This window comes from Salvelinus alpinus, chromosome 3 (assembly GCF_045679555.1).
Source record: "Salvelinus alpinus chromosome 3, SLU_Salpinus.1, whole genome shotgun sequence".
Classification (NCBI taxonomy): domain Eukaryota; kingdom Metazoa; phylum Chordata; class Actinopteri; order Salmoniformes; family Salmonidae; genus Salvelinus; species Salvelinus alpinus.
Genome location: NC_092088.1, coordinates 92736142 through 92749751, shown reverse-complemented (window position 1 = coordinate 92749751; position 13610 = coordinate 92736142). Strand labels below are relative to the sequence as shown.

The following is a 13610-nucleotide window of genomic DNA, read 5'->3' as shown; positions in this document are numbered from 1 at the left end:
TTTTTTGCATCCCAAATGGCACCCTATTCCCTATAAAGTGCACTACTTTTGACTAGGGTGCTATTTGGGACGTGCTCTCAGTTTCCTGCAGCTCTAGGGTTTAGGGAATAGGGTGTCACTCAGGACGTACCCTCAGTCTCCTGCAGCTCTGGGATGCAGTCTAAGTGAGTGTTTGGTGCAAACTGACACTTGGCACCAACTTGATTCAAACCTACTTGGGTTTTCAGTTAATGAGCGAGCAGCACGTCAAGGCAGAGGACACACTTAGAACCCTGCAGACATGTCTTAAACGCACTACGCAACAATCACAACAGCTCAAAGGCACCTGAACGGAAGGCTATGTCTGGTTAAAGGCCATTTAGGTGTTATCAACTCAGCAATGTGCAAGTGTTACTTTAGTTAAGAATAGGCCTCTTGGGGCGGCAGGTAGCCTAGTGGTTAGAGCGTTGGGCCAGTAACCGAAAGGTTGCTAGATCAAATCCCCAAGCTGACAAGGTAAAAATCTGTTGTTCTGCCCCTGAACAAGGCAGTTAACCCACTAGGCCATCATTGTAAATAATAATTTGATCTTAACAATCTGTACACAGAATGTTGTCAGCTAAGGGAAGAGTGTTGTGAATGCTACACTATTTTAGAAAATAGATTATTCATGTATTTCCTCATTCTGTGTACTCAGACCAGGATGTAAATACACCATAAATAGCCGGCAGGCCTGGGCAACTCCAGTCCTCAGGGGCCTGATTGGTGTCACAGGAGTTGCCCAGCCCTGCAGGCCTAACCCAGCAACATGCAAGCACAAACACCAGAGTTCAACACAGCCCAACACTGACATCTAGTGTTCTCATGAGGTTACTGCATCTGTCTACCAGTCAATAACAGGGGACACAATGAAAACCTCTTCTATACCAAACAATTGAGCCACTGTCTGTCACTGTCTGCACTGCAGTACAATACTTGATAAAATAGTGCCTGGTCCAGGGCCTGTATTTAAAAAGCTTCAAGTCCGAGTGCTGATCTAGGACCAGGTCCCCACCTGGCTGTCCATAGTCTTGTTCATTATGATCTAAAAGAAAACAGATCCTAGATCACCTCTTCGTGGATACAGGTTCTGATCCTGGTCCTCTTCCTAGAGCATCTTCCATCTAACACCTCATCCAAGTCAAGAGAATGTGACGACGGAATACGTTTCCTTGTTGAGATGCAGATCAGTGATAAGGGTGATGATGTCTACGATGTCTGGCAGGACAGCGATGGTAATATAAATCAGATCAGTGATAATGGTGATGATGTCTACGATGTCTGGCAGGACAGCGATGGTGATATAAAATCAGATCAGTGATAATGGTGATGATGTCTACGATGTCTGGCAGGACAGCGATGGTGATATAAATCAGATCAGTGATAATGGTGATGATGTCTACGATGTCTGGCAGGACAGCGATGGTAATATAAATCAGATCAGTGATAATGGTGATGATGTCTACGATGTCTGGCAGGACAGCGATGGTGATATAAATCAGATCAGTGATAATGGTGATGATGTCTACGATGTCTGGCAGGACAGCGATGGTGATATAAATCAGATCAGTGATAATGGTGATGATGTCTACGATGTCTGGCAGGACAGCGATGGTGATATAAATCAGATCAGTGATAATGGTGATGATGTCTACGATGTCTGGCAGGACAGCGATGGTGATATAAAATCAGCCATGGGGGATGTAGATAGTTTTTAGAATGAGTCTCAAAATGGCACCCTATGGGCCCTGGTCAAAAGTAGTGCACTATATTAGGGCCCTGGTCAAAAGTAGTGCACTATATTAGGGCCCTGATCAAAAGTAGTGCACTATATAGGGCCCTGGTCAAAAGTAGCGCACTATATTAGGGCCCTGGTCAAAAGTAGTGCACTATATAGGGCCCTGGTCAAAAGTAGTGCACTATATAGGGCCCTGGTCAAAAGTAGTGCACTATATTAGGGCCCTGGTCAAAAGTAGTGCACTATATAGGGAATAGGGTGCCATTTGGGAGGCATCCGTGGTGTGTGTGGAAGACTGGTTGTGCTGCTATCAGGACGGTTTATGGAACGCTAGGCTATCTGGGCTGAGAGGGAGATAAGAGTGGTAGCTATAGTCTGCCCTCTGTCATGTAGAAAATCTCACAGCGTGAAATAGATCACAATCGATGATTATGATTGACTGTTTTTTTTCATTCTTATAACACATGCCGTAAATATCCTCACGGCGTGAACATTATTACGGGTCAGCTGCTCCCACATCTGCTTATCAGATGGATAACGGCAGTGCCTGGTTGAAACTGACACTGTAAACAGGAAGAAATAAGTAATGATGACTTTTTAAATATATTATAGATTGTTTTGTGCTTCTGTCCGGGCTGGCTAGATAGTAGAGAAGTTACTGTGGAGGGTGCTAGCTATCTTGACTGTAGGGTCGCTGTGCTATACTCCCTGGGGACAAAGAGGAGGAGGACTGGGCTGCCCTCACTGGGGATGAAGAGGAGGAGAAGGACTGGGTTGCACTCACTGGGGATGAAGAGGAGAAGGGCTGTCCTCATTGGGGATGAAGAGGAGGCGAAGGACTGGGCTGCCCTCACTGGGGATGAAGAGGAGGAGAAGGACTGGGTTGCCCTCACTGGGGATGAAGAGGAGGAGAAGGACTGGGCTGCCCTCACTGGGGATGAAGAGGAGAAGGACTGGGTTGCCCTCACTGGGGATGAAGAGGAAGAGTAGGACTGGGTTGCCCTCACTGGGGATGAAGAGGAAGAGTAGGACTGGGTTGCCCTCACTGGGGATGAAGAGGAAGAGGAGGACTGGGCTGCCCTCACTGGGGATGAAGAGGAGGAGGAGGACTGGGTTGCCCTCACTGGGGATGAAGAGGAGGAGGAGGACTGGGCTGCCCTCACTGAGGATGAAGAGGAGGAGGAGATAGGAGAAGGGGGAGAGAGAGATAGGAGAGGGGGAGAGAGAGATAGGAGGAAAGGGAGTGAAGCAGAGAGGGAGAGGGCTAAGGTTGATGAGGGGAACGTGGTCTGGAAGGAAGAAGAATGGAAAGAGGGGATACACTGTGCAATAAGGACACACATGTTTTAATTGACAGCTGCAGGCATCAGAGGGGGGGGGGGTGTGTGTGTGTGTGTGTGTGTGTGTGTGTGTGTGTGTGTGTGTGTGTGTGTGTGTGTGTGTGTGTGTGTGTGTGTGTGTGTGTGTGTGTGTGTGTGTGTGTGTGTGTGTGTGTGTGTGTGTGTGTGTGAACAATCACAGCTCCCATCTCCTCGAGGCTCTTTTACATCAGCAGTCGTCACAAAGTGCCAAACAGAAACCCAGCCTGAAACCCCAAAGAGAAAGCAATGCAGATGTAGAAGCACAGTGGTGAGGAAAAACTCTACAGGAAGTTATTAAAACCATTTGAGATTGTTTTCAAATGTAGCCTATATCCCCAGAACAATGTGATAACACAAGTAAACAATAACAGACAGAGCATGGTCAGATCACAGGGAGCTCCACTCTCACCAATGAGGACAGACATACAGTATACAACTGTTTCTCTGCCCAGGCATCTTTTCCACAGACACAAGCATCCATAATAAACCCCAGGAAGAGTAGCTGCTGCCTTGGCAGGAACTACTGGGGATCCATAATAAACCCCAGGAAGAGTAGCTGCTGCCTTGGGAGGAACTACTGGGGATCCATAATAAACCCCAGGAAGAGTAGCTGCTGCCTTGGCAGGAACTACTGGGGATCCATAATAAACCCCAGGAAGAGTAGCTGCTGCCTTGACAGGAACTAATGGGGATCCATAATAAACCCCAGGAAGAGTAGCTGCTGCCTTGGCAGGAACTACTGGGGATCCATAATAAACCCCAGGAAGAGTAGCTGCTGCCTTGGCAGGAACTACTGGGGATTCATAATAAACCCCAGGAAGAGTAGCTGCTGCCTTGGCAGGAACTAATGGGGATCCATAATAAACCCCAGGAAGAATAGCTGCTGCCTTGGCAGGAACTACTGGGGATCCATAATAAACCCCAGGAAGAGTAGCTGCTGCCTTGGCACGAACTAATGGGGATCCATAATAAACCCCAGGAAGAGTAGCTGCAGTCTTGACAGGAACTACTGGGGATCCATAATAAACCCCAGGAAGAGTAGCTGCTGCCTTGGCAGGAACTACTGGGGATCCATAATAAACCCCAGGAAGAGTAGCTGCTGCCTTGACAGGAACGAATGGGGATCCATAATAAACCCCAGGAAGAGTAGCTGCTGCCTTGGCAGGAACTAATGGGGATCCATAATAAACCCCAGGAAGAGTAGCTGCTGCCTTGGCAGGAACTAATGGGGATCCATAATAAACCCCAGGAAGAGTAGCTGCTGCCTTGGCAGGAACTAATGGGGATCCATAATAAACCCCAGGAAGAGTAGCTGCTGCCTTGGCAGGAACTAATGGGGATCCATAATAAACCCCAGGAAGAGTAGCTGCTGCCTTGGCAGGAACTAATGGGGATCCATAATAAACCCCTACCTCTCCACCCCAGACAGAGAAGGCCAACCTTTCCACCCCAGACAGAGAAGGCCAACCTTTCCACCCCAGACAGAGAAGGCCAACCTTTCCACCCCAGACAGAGAAGGCCAACCTTTCCACCCCAGACAGAGAAGGCCTACCTTTCCACCCCAGACAGAGAAGGCCAACCTTTCCACCCCAGACAGAGAAGGCCAACCTTTCCACTCCAGACAGAGAAGGCCTACCTTTCCACCCCAGACAGAGAAGGACTACCTTTCCACCCCAGACAGAGAAGGCCTACCTTTCCACCCCAGACAGAGAAGGCCTACCTTTCCACCCCAGACAGAGAAGGCCTACCTTTCCACCCCAGACAGAGAAGGCCTACCTTTCCACCCCAGACAGAGAAGGCCTACCTTTCCACTCCAGACAGAGAAGGCCTACCTTTCCACCCCAGACAGAGAAGGCCAACCTTTCCACCCCAGACAGAGAAGGCCTACCTTTCCACCCCAGACAGAGAAGGCCTACCTTTCCACCCCAGACAGAGAAGGCCAACCTTTCCACTCCAGACAGAGAAGGCCTACCTTTCCACCCCAGACAGAGAAGGACTACCTTTCCACCCCAGACAGAGAAGGTCTACCTTTCCACCCCAGACAGAGAAGGCCTACCTTTCCACCCCAGACAGAGAAGGTCTACCTTTCCACCCCAGACAGAGAAGGCCTACCTTTCCACCCCAGACAGAGGGTCTACCTTTCCACCCCAGACAGAGAAGGCCAACCTTTCCACTCCAGACAGAGAAGGTCTACCTTTCCACCCCAGACAGAGAAGGCCAACCTTTCCACCCCAGACAGAGAAGGCCTACCTTTCCACCCAGACAGAGAAGGCCTACCTTTCCACCCCAGACAGAGAAGGCCAACCTTTCCACCCCAGACAGAGAAGGCCTACCTTTCCACCCCAGACAGAGAAGGCCAACCTTTCCACTCCAGACAGAGAAGGTCTACCTTTCCACCCCAGACAGAGAAGGACTACCTTTCCACCCCAGACAGAGAAGGACTACCTTTCCACCCCAGACAGAGAAGGCCAACCTTTCCACCCCAGACAGAGAAGGCCTACCTTTCCACCCCAGACAGAGAAGGACTACCTTTCCACCCCAGACAGAGAATGCCAACCTTTCCACTCCAGACAGAGAAGGTCTACCTTTCCACCCCAGACAGAGAAGGCCAACCTTTCCACCCCAGACAGAGAAGGCCAACCTTTCCACCCCAGACAGAGAAGGCCTACCTTTCCACTCCAGACAGAGAAGGCCTACCTTTCCACTCCAGACAGAGAAGGTCTACCTTTCCACCCCAGACAGAGAAGGCCTACCTTTCCACTCCAGACAGAGAAGGCCTACCTTTCCACTCCAGACAGAGAAGGACTACCTTTCCACCCCAGACAGAGAAGGCCAACCTTTCCACTCCAGACAGAGAAGGCCTACCTTTCCACCCCAGACAGAGAAGGCCTACCTTTCCACCCCAGACAGAGAAGGCCAACCTTTCCACCCCAGACAGAGAAGGCCTACCTTTCCACCCCAGACAGAGAAGGCCTACCTTTCCACCCCAGACAGAGAAGGACTACCTTTCCACCCCAGACAGAGAAGGACTACCTTTCCACTCCAGACAGAGAAGGCCAACCTTTCCACCCCAGACAGAGAAGGCCTACCTTTCCACCCCAGACAGAGAAGGACTACCTTTCCACCCCAGACAGAGAAGGACTACCTTTCCACTCCAGACAGAGAAGGCCAACCTTTCCACCCCAGACAGAGAAGGACTACCTTTCCACCCCAGACAGAGAAGGCCAACCTTTCCACCCCAGACAGAGAAGGACTACCTTTCCACCCCAGAGAGAGAAGGCCTACCTTTCCACCCCAGACAGAGAAGGCCTACCTTTCCACCCCAGACAGAGAAGGCCTACCTTTCCACCCCAGACAGAGAAGGCCAACCTTTCCACCCCAGACAGAGAAGGTCAACCTTTCCACCCCAGACAGAGAAGGCCAACCTTTCCACCCCAGACAGAGAAGGTCAACCTTTCCACCCCAGACAGAGAAGGCCTACCTTTCCACCCCAGAGAGAGAAGGCCTACCTTTCCACCCCAGACAGAGAAGGCCTACCTTTCCACCCCAGACAGAGAAGGCCTACCTTTCCACCCCAGACAGAGAAGGCCTACCTTTCCACCCCAGACAGAGAAGGCCTACCTTTCCACCCCAGACAGAGAAGGCCTACCTTTCCACTCCAGACAGAGAAGGCCTACCTTTCCACTCCAGACAGAGAAGGCCTACCTTTCCACCCCAGACAGAGAAGGCCTACCTTTCCACCCCAGACAGAGGGTCTACCTTTCCACCCCAGACAGAGAAGGCCTACCTTTCCACCCCAGACAGAGGGTCTACCTTTCCACCCCAGACAGAGAAGGCCTACCTTTCCACTCCAGACAGAGAAGGCCTACCTTTCCACCCCAGACAGAGAAGGCCTACCTTTCCACCCCAGACAGAGAAGGCCTACCTTTCCACCCCAGACAGAGAAGGCCTACCTTTCCACCCCAGACAGAGAAGGCCTACCTTTCCACCCCAGACAGGGGTTTAAGCGTTGTTCTATTCTACAGAAAGTGAGCAGCTTTAATCAATTGATAGTGACATAATTAGATGACTTCCTAAGCAAAGTCAGCCTCTGAATGTCAAAGAAACAAAACAATGATACCCCCTTGTGTATCAGAGTCACGTCTTTCCTGGCTATTTTACAGCCGGTTTCTAGCATAAAGCATCACTTTATACACTGAACAGAAATATCAAACGCAACATTTTCTAAGATTTTACTGAGTTAGTTAATATAAGGAAATCAGTCAATTGAAATACATTAATTAGACCCTAATCTATGGATTTAACATGACTGGGCAGGGGTGCAGCCATGGGTGGGCCTAGGAGGGCAAAGGCCCACCCACTTGGCAGCCAGACCCACCCACCCACTGGGGAGCCAGGCCCAGCCAATCAGAATGATTTTCCCCCCACAAAAGGGTTTTATTACAGAGAGAAATAATTGTTAGCAGGTTTCAGCATCACAATGTAAGTTACTCAGATCTGGTCTATTGTGAGGTCAGTAGCTCTGATAAATACATCATGGACAAGAAACATCTTGTTTTTAATAAAGTCAATTATAGTAGTAGTAAGCTATCAAAGTAGACCTCTGGTCCTCCTCATCTTCACGCTCTCCTCCTCATCTTCACACTCTCCTCATCTTCACGCTCTCCTTCTCAAACTGAACAGAACGTAGGCTATAGGCTAGTAGTTCACCTCTGGTCCTTCTCATCTTCACGCTCTCCTCCTCATCTTCACACTCTCCTCATCTTCACACTCTCCTTCTCAAACTGAACAGAACATAGGCTATAGGCTAGTAGTTGACCTCTGGTCCTCCTCATCTTCACACTCTCCTCATCTTCACCCTCTCCTTCTCAAACTGAACAGAACGTAGGCTATAGACGAGTAGTTGACCTCTGGTCCTCCTCATCTTCACACTCTCCTCATCTTCACCCTCTCCTTCTCAAACTGAACAGAACATAGGCTATAGACTAGTAGTTGACCTCTGGTCCTCATCTTCACACTCTCCTCCTCATCTTCACACTCTCCTTCTCAAACTGAACAGAACGTAGGCTATAGGCTAGTAGTTGCACATTTTTTTGGACACTGCCTAATCAAAGATTATTTGCGGAAAAACCCTTTCCCTCTCCTCCTGTACTGCCACCGTAGCCCTACACAGCCACTGGTTAGGCAGCACACGGAAAACCCTTTCCCTCTCCTCCTGTACTGCCACCGTAGCCCTACACAGCCACTGGTTAGGCAGCACACGGAAAACCCTTTCCCTCTCCTCCTGTACTGCCACCGTAGCCCTACACAGCCACTGGTTAGGCAGCACACGGAAAACCCTTTCCCTCTCCTCCTGTACTGCCACCGTAGCCCTACACAGCCACTGGTTAGGCAGCACACGGAAAACCCTTTATCAGCAGGAGCACAACAGGCCGGGGCTCAGGGTTGGAATATCCTTTGCAGGGTGTAATTCAGCCTAGTTTTATTCACACCATCCCAGCAGCTATCTTGGAAATATAACTCTGTGCTTCACTGAGCATGCACTTCATAGCCTAGTATAGCCTATGGATCATTTGATTGAGAACACACTAAATAGCCTATAGGTGCAATTGATATTGCACGCCCGCAGAGAATCAGAGATGAGGGGCGGCATCAGGCACACATCCATATATAGCCTAATAAGCAACTCATTCTGAAACACTGAGAAATATTGAAATTTCATGAATTACATGACCCTCCATTCTGTACATTTCAATCTGTCTCTTAATCCACGGTTGATGCAGTCCCAAAATGTTTTGCATGTCAGCAGTCAAGCTCTCGATATTGGCCACGTTGGGGAGAATTTTTGCATTCCCTAACCTTTTACTATTAACCTAATTCTCCTAACCTGCTGCGTTAATTCTCCTCACCTGCTGTGTAAAGTCACTTCTGCATGTAGAGGCACAGAAGACTAAGGGTTGATAGGATGTAACCTACAACTCTGGTCCCTTTGTCCAACTGATGTAATGACCCTGTAATGAGGGTACTATAATATTCATCACTAGGATCGTCTGACAGAGACTGAGATACTATCTGCGCGTGCACCACACACAGCACTATACAGGGGGTCCTCTCAGTCTCCATACAATAAAAACAAAATGGGGAAATGGAAAGACACGGGAAGGATCCAAGTGAAGGCATACATCAAGATGTTTGAATTTATTCTTGTAGCGACCTTAACCCAACACCTAGCGACCATGTCAAGACGTTCGGACCTCTTCGCGTAACGGTTAAGGTGTTGGCTTGACAGTCTCTGGACCCGTGTTCGAGATCTGGTCAGGATTACCCCCAGAATTCCCTACATTGGTGTCAGAAGTGGGATGGCCATCGGAGAGGCATGTACACGTGAGGGGCATGGTACAGAGAAGCGTGGGATCACGCTTTCCCAAAGGAAGGGGGCAATGTATAATGTAGCGACCTTAACCCAACAACAACCTAGTCAAGAGGTTCACCTCTTTGCGTAATGGTTGAGGTGTTGGCTTGACAGTCACTGGACACGGGTTCGAGTCCCGGTCGGCGCTACCCACCGAATTCACTACATTATCAATAAAGGGCTATTCCAATGAATTAAACAATCTCCATGATACGTGTTGGTTGAAAAGGTTAAATTGTAGGAGCAGGAATAGTGAGACCAAAGATACTTCCCCTTACATCTGTGGTGACCTTATCCTAATACTCCAGGCCAATCCAATCCCGTCATTAGTTTGGTTTAATACACTCGTTCATAATATTGCCTTTGTGGAGTGTGGTGGATAGGCAACATCCTCTCTCACTCACAGCTGTCAAAAGCCGACTCAATTTAAAACACAAAAAAATGCAACATGTTGTTTAGGCTACTCACTAACCTCAATCAGTTCTCTAGAATCTCTTTTTAGGCAAAAACAAACCAACTATTTGCATTGTCTCTGGAATATCTTTCGATTATGCTAAAACGTGCATGCAAACTGTATGCAAATGCAGCTATATACACAATGCCACTGTTGTCTCAAACGTTTATTGATATATGCATGCATCAACTTACACAGTGATGATGCTGAAGATTCGATGTTCCCCTGATATGAAATCACAACATGAAGACTGAAGATGGACTTTTGCAAGTTCTGGCTAAACAGCTAACACTAGCTAATAACAGCAACTTGTTTTCTAGATATCTGTAACTACAAATTCAGCAAGCTATGGACTGCTTTTGAAGCAGACATATTTTCAGGCTGTAAGGATTTCCCGACGTGTTTCATATAAACAAAAATGAGCTAAATCTTCAAAAACGAACATCCAAGACCACTTAGCCAGCTTGCTAGAAAGGAAACGCTAGCTGTATGTTTTTGGGCGGAATGGAGATTTGAGCGCCGTCTCTAGGCAACCACAAGCTTCACCCTCAACTTTTCAGCTGAGCAGAGCTGCTTAGCTTGTAAGCAACAACGCTAGCTATCTGGTTCCGTGTACCAAGAGAAAGTCATCTACACGTGGATATTTTGGCCTTTTCCCCATAATGTGGCTTGCTTGTTACAACAATTTAGGAACATTTTTATAACAATACATTTATTTTCAGGTAAACTGGCCACGTAAAATCTAGATGTTTGTTCTCGCGACACGCGGGAAGGAACGCTGGCCTTCTTCTTCTTCTTCTTCTTCAAGGAGGTTTAACGGCAGTTGGAATCCAATTTGTTGCATTACCGCCACCTACTAGACTGGAGTACAACTCCCTTATACTTTGCTTGAAAAATAAAAATTCACTAAATAAATACTCTATCATCTAACACTACGCTCACCAATTTCAAAATTATATGAAATAAAATGAACACCACCCTACTCCACTAATTAAATGTATTTATTCCTACCTCATGCCATCATCCTGAAAGGATGGGACATCACCACTTAACACACCCTGTAACTCTTCCGATGTGAAGTCTTGCACACCCAAATGTTTCTCTGCAGCTGCCACAACAATCTCCATTTTCTGAGACTTCAGTTCCATCCCTGCATACAGTTGATAACCATTGCTATAAATGCTATAAATCCAATCTTACGGAAACTTATATAATTTTTTGTCCTATCCCTCTGTAGTGGAATATCCCTAATAGTCTCTCCACTCCTCCCCCTTGACCCATCTTCCTCTACTTTCTTCACTGCCTCAGCATATGACAACTTCTGCACTACTCTAACCCTGGAAACCTCAACCTGCCTCTCTCGCACGGGACATTTCTGATCCCCAGCTCCATGGGCACCCCTACAATTAACACATTCCACTACTTTCCCCAATATTACACATTCCTTTGTCTCATGCCCTTCTGCACATTTCTCACACCTTGGCACATACACTCGTACAGGATAACTTATATATCCTAACTTGACTTTGTCGGGCAAAGACTCCTCTTCAAAACTCAAAAAGAACAGACAATGACTCTTCTGTTTCCCCACTCTCGCCACCTTGTCTACAGCACCATGGGTACTCCTACAGTTTACACACATAGCTTTTACCACCAATACTACACATTGCTTCATCTCATGCTCTCCTGCACACTTCTCACATCTAGGAATCTCCCTCCTACACACTACTGCAACATGATCATAAGCTTGGCACCTAAAACACTGTAATAGTTTTGGGACAAAAACTCTCATGGGATAACTGACACATTCTAACCTGACTTTGTCGGGTAAAGACTCTGCATCAAACTTAGCAGGACAGACAGTCTTCTCTGTTTCACCATGCTCTTCAGCGGGTCTGGGTCGCACCAACTTCAGTTGATCCTCCTAAACACTTAACGCCACTCTAGGTATCACTCCTTCAATGGTGCCCTGCTCCAGAGAGAAAAGCAATTCATAGTTATTGACCCTAGTCGTGTGGTGTGGAGCGCCCGCACCTTCTGGACAGTAGAAACTCAAAAAATCTGCACATGTCCACTTTGAGTCACTTTCACCAACCCAACAGTCCCCAACCTCTTCTCCACCCAAAACTCTCACTCCCACTGGGACAGAATCATCTTTATCATCACTGGGACAAGGCTCGACCTCGGCCGTCCTCACCTCACCTGCCACCGCAGGTAATTCATCCTTGCTCCCTACTCTGGCCCTCTTTAAGCTTTCTATACTATACACACCACTCCTTTCAGTGTCGCGATCTCTCCTCTTCCTATGTCCTTCCACTACAGACCACTCAGATCCTTGACCCTCATCCTCCCCATCTATATAATCAGAACTGTCAGCCATATTGATCTCATTACAGCACATCTGTTGCTTCTCTAACTTCTCTCCATCACTTTGTCTGCGTGAGGCTCAAACTCTGCGGTCTTTACCGCATCTGCCACCGCAGTTAATTCATCCTCACTATCGCCACGATCAATTTCCTTCTGCAAGTCTTCCAGAAGTTCTGTGTAATTCCCCATTCCAATTTCACTCAAAACATATTCTACTTTTCTCCTTTTTTTCTGTCCTCCACCTTCAGGTCATCCAGAAGGTTTGTGCATTTCCCCACTCCATATTTACTCAAATCAAATTTACTCATAATATTACTCATAATATGTTCCACTTTTCTCCTTTTTTCCTGTCCGCCATCTTATCGACAACGTTCCCTCCACAACACTCATGCACCTTGTTCTCTCTTATTATCACCTCAACCCCTTCTCTCCCTCCTCCTCTTCTCTCCCTCCTCCTCTTCCCTCCCTCCTCCTCTTCTCTCCCTCCTCCTCTTCTCTCCCTCCTCCTCCTCCCTCCTCCTCTTCTCTCCATCCTCCTCCCTCCCTCCTCCTCTTCTCTCCCTCCTCCTCTTCCCTCCCTCCTCCTCTTCCCTCCCTCCTCCTCTTCTCTCCATCCTCCTCCTCCCTCCTCCTCTTCTCTCCCTCCTCCTCTTCTCTCCCTCCTCCTCCTCCCTCCTCCTCTTCTCTCCATCCTCCTCCCTCCCTCCTCCTCTTCTCTCCCTCCTCCTCTTCTCTCCCTCCTCCTCTTCTCTCCATCCTCTTCTCTCCCTCCTCCTCTTCCCTCCCTCCTCCTCTTCCCTCCCTCCTCCTCTTCTCTCCCTCCTCCTCTTCTCTCCCTCCTCCTCTTCTCTCCCTCCTCCTCCTCCCTCCCTCCCCATAGCTGTTGGTTGCTCCATTAGTCGCTAGATAACGTCATGACGGAGTAGTCTTTTAAAGGTTTGTTTTAGGCTTATGCTGTCCCTGTCTCTCATGCAATGATACATTCTCAAAAGTTAAACTAAATAGCAGTAGTGTGTATTCATGGATGCCAAGGGAAGTCAGGCTTTCCCAAGAAATTGACCAAGAAATAATAATAATAATTTTAAAAAAAATCTATCTTTCATCTGTCTGTGTTTGATCATTTTCCTTCAATTTTCAAGACGCTGAATGTATCCCTCCAGGAAAAGCATCCGAGCGAGTGAAACAGCACCCCTCTGTCTCTGTATGTGTAGGCCAGCTATCTGTCTCGTCAAAAAGAGTAGCCTTAAAATATATATATAT

At 47.9% G+C, this 13610-nt stretch overlaps 1 protein-coding gene across 1 annotated transcript in view; it reads right to left on the bottom strand.

Moving 5' to 3' along the window:
• wdpcp (WD repeat containing planar cell polarity effector) overlaps window positions 1–11551 on the bottom strand; it is a 257819-nt gene extending 246268 nt beyond the window's left edge. Inside the window, exon 1 of the mRNA XM_071394507.1 lies at window positions 10178–11551. The gene's annotated coding sequence lies outside the window, so the exon portion shown is untranslated. The remainder of the gene's footprint in view (window positions 1–10177) is intronic.
• Between the last annotated feature and the right edge of the window lie 2059 nt (window positions 11552–13610).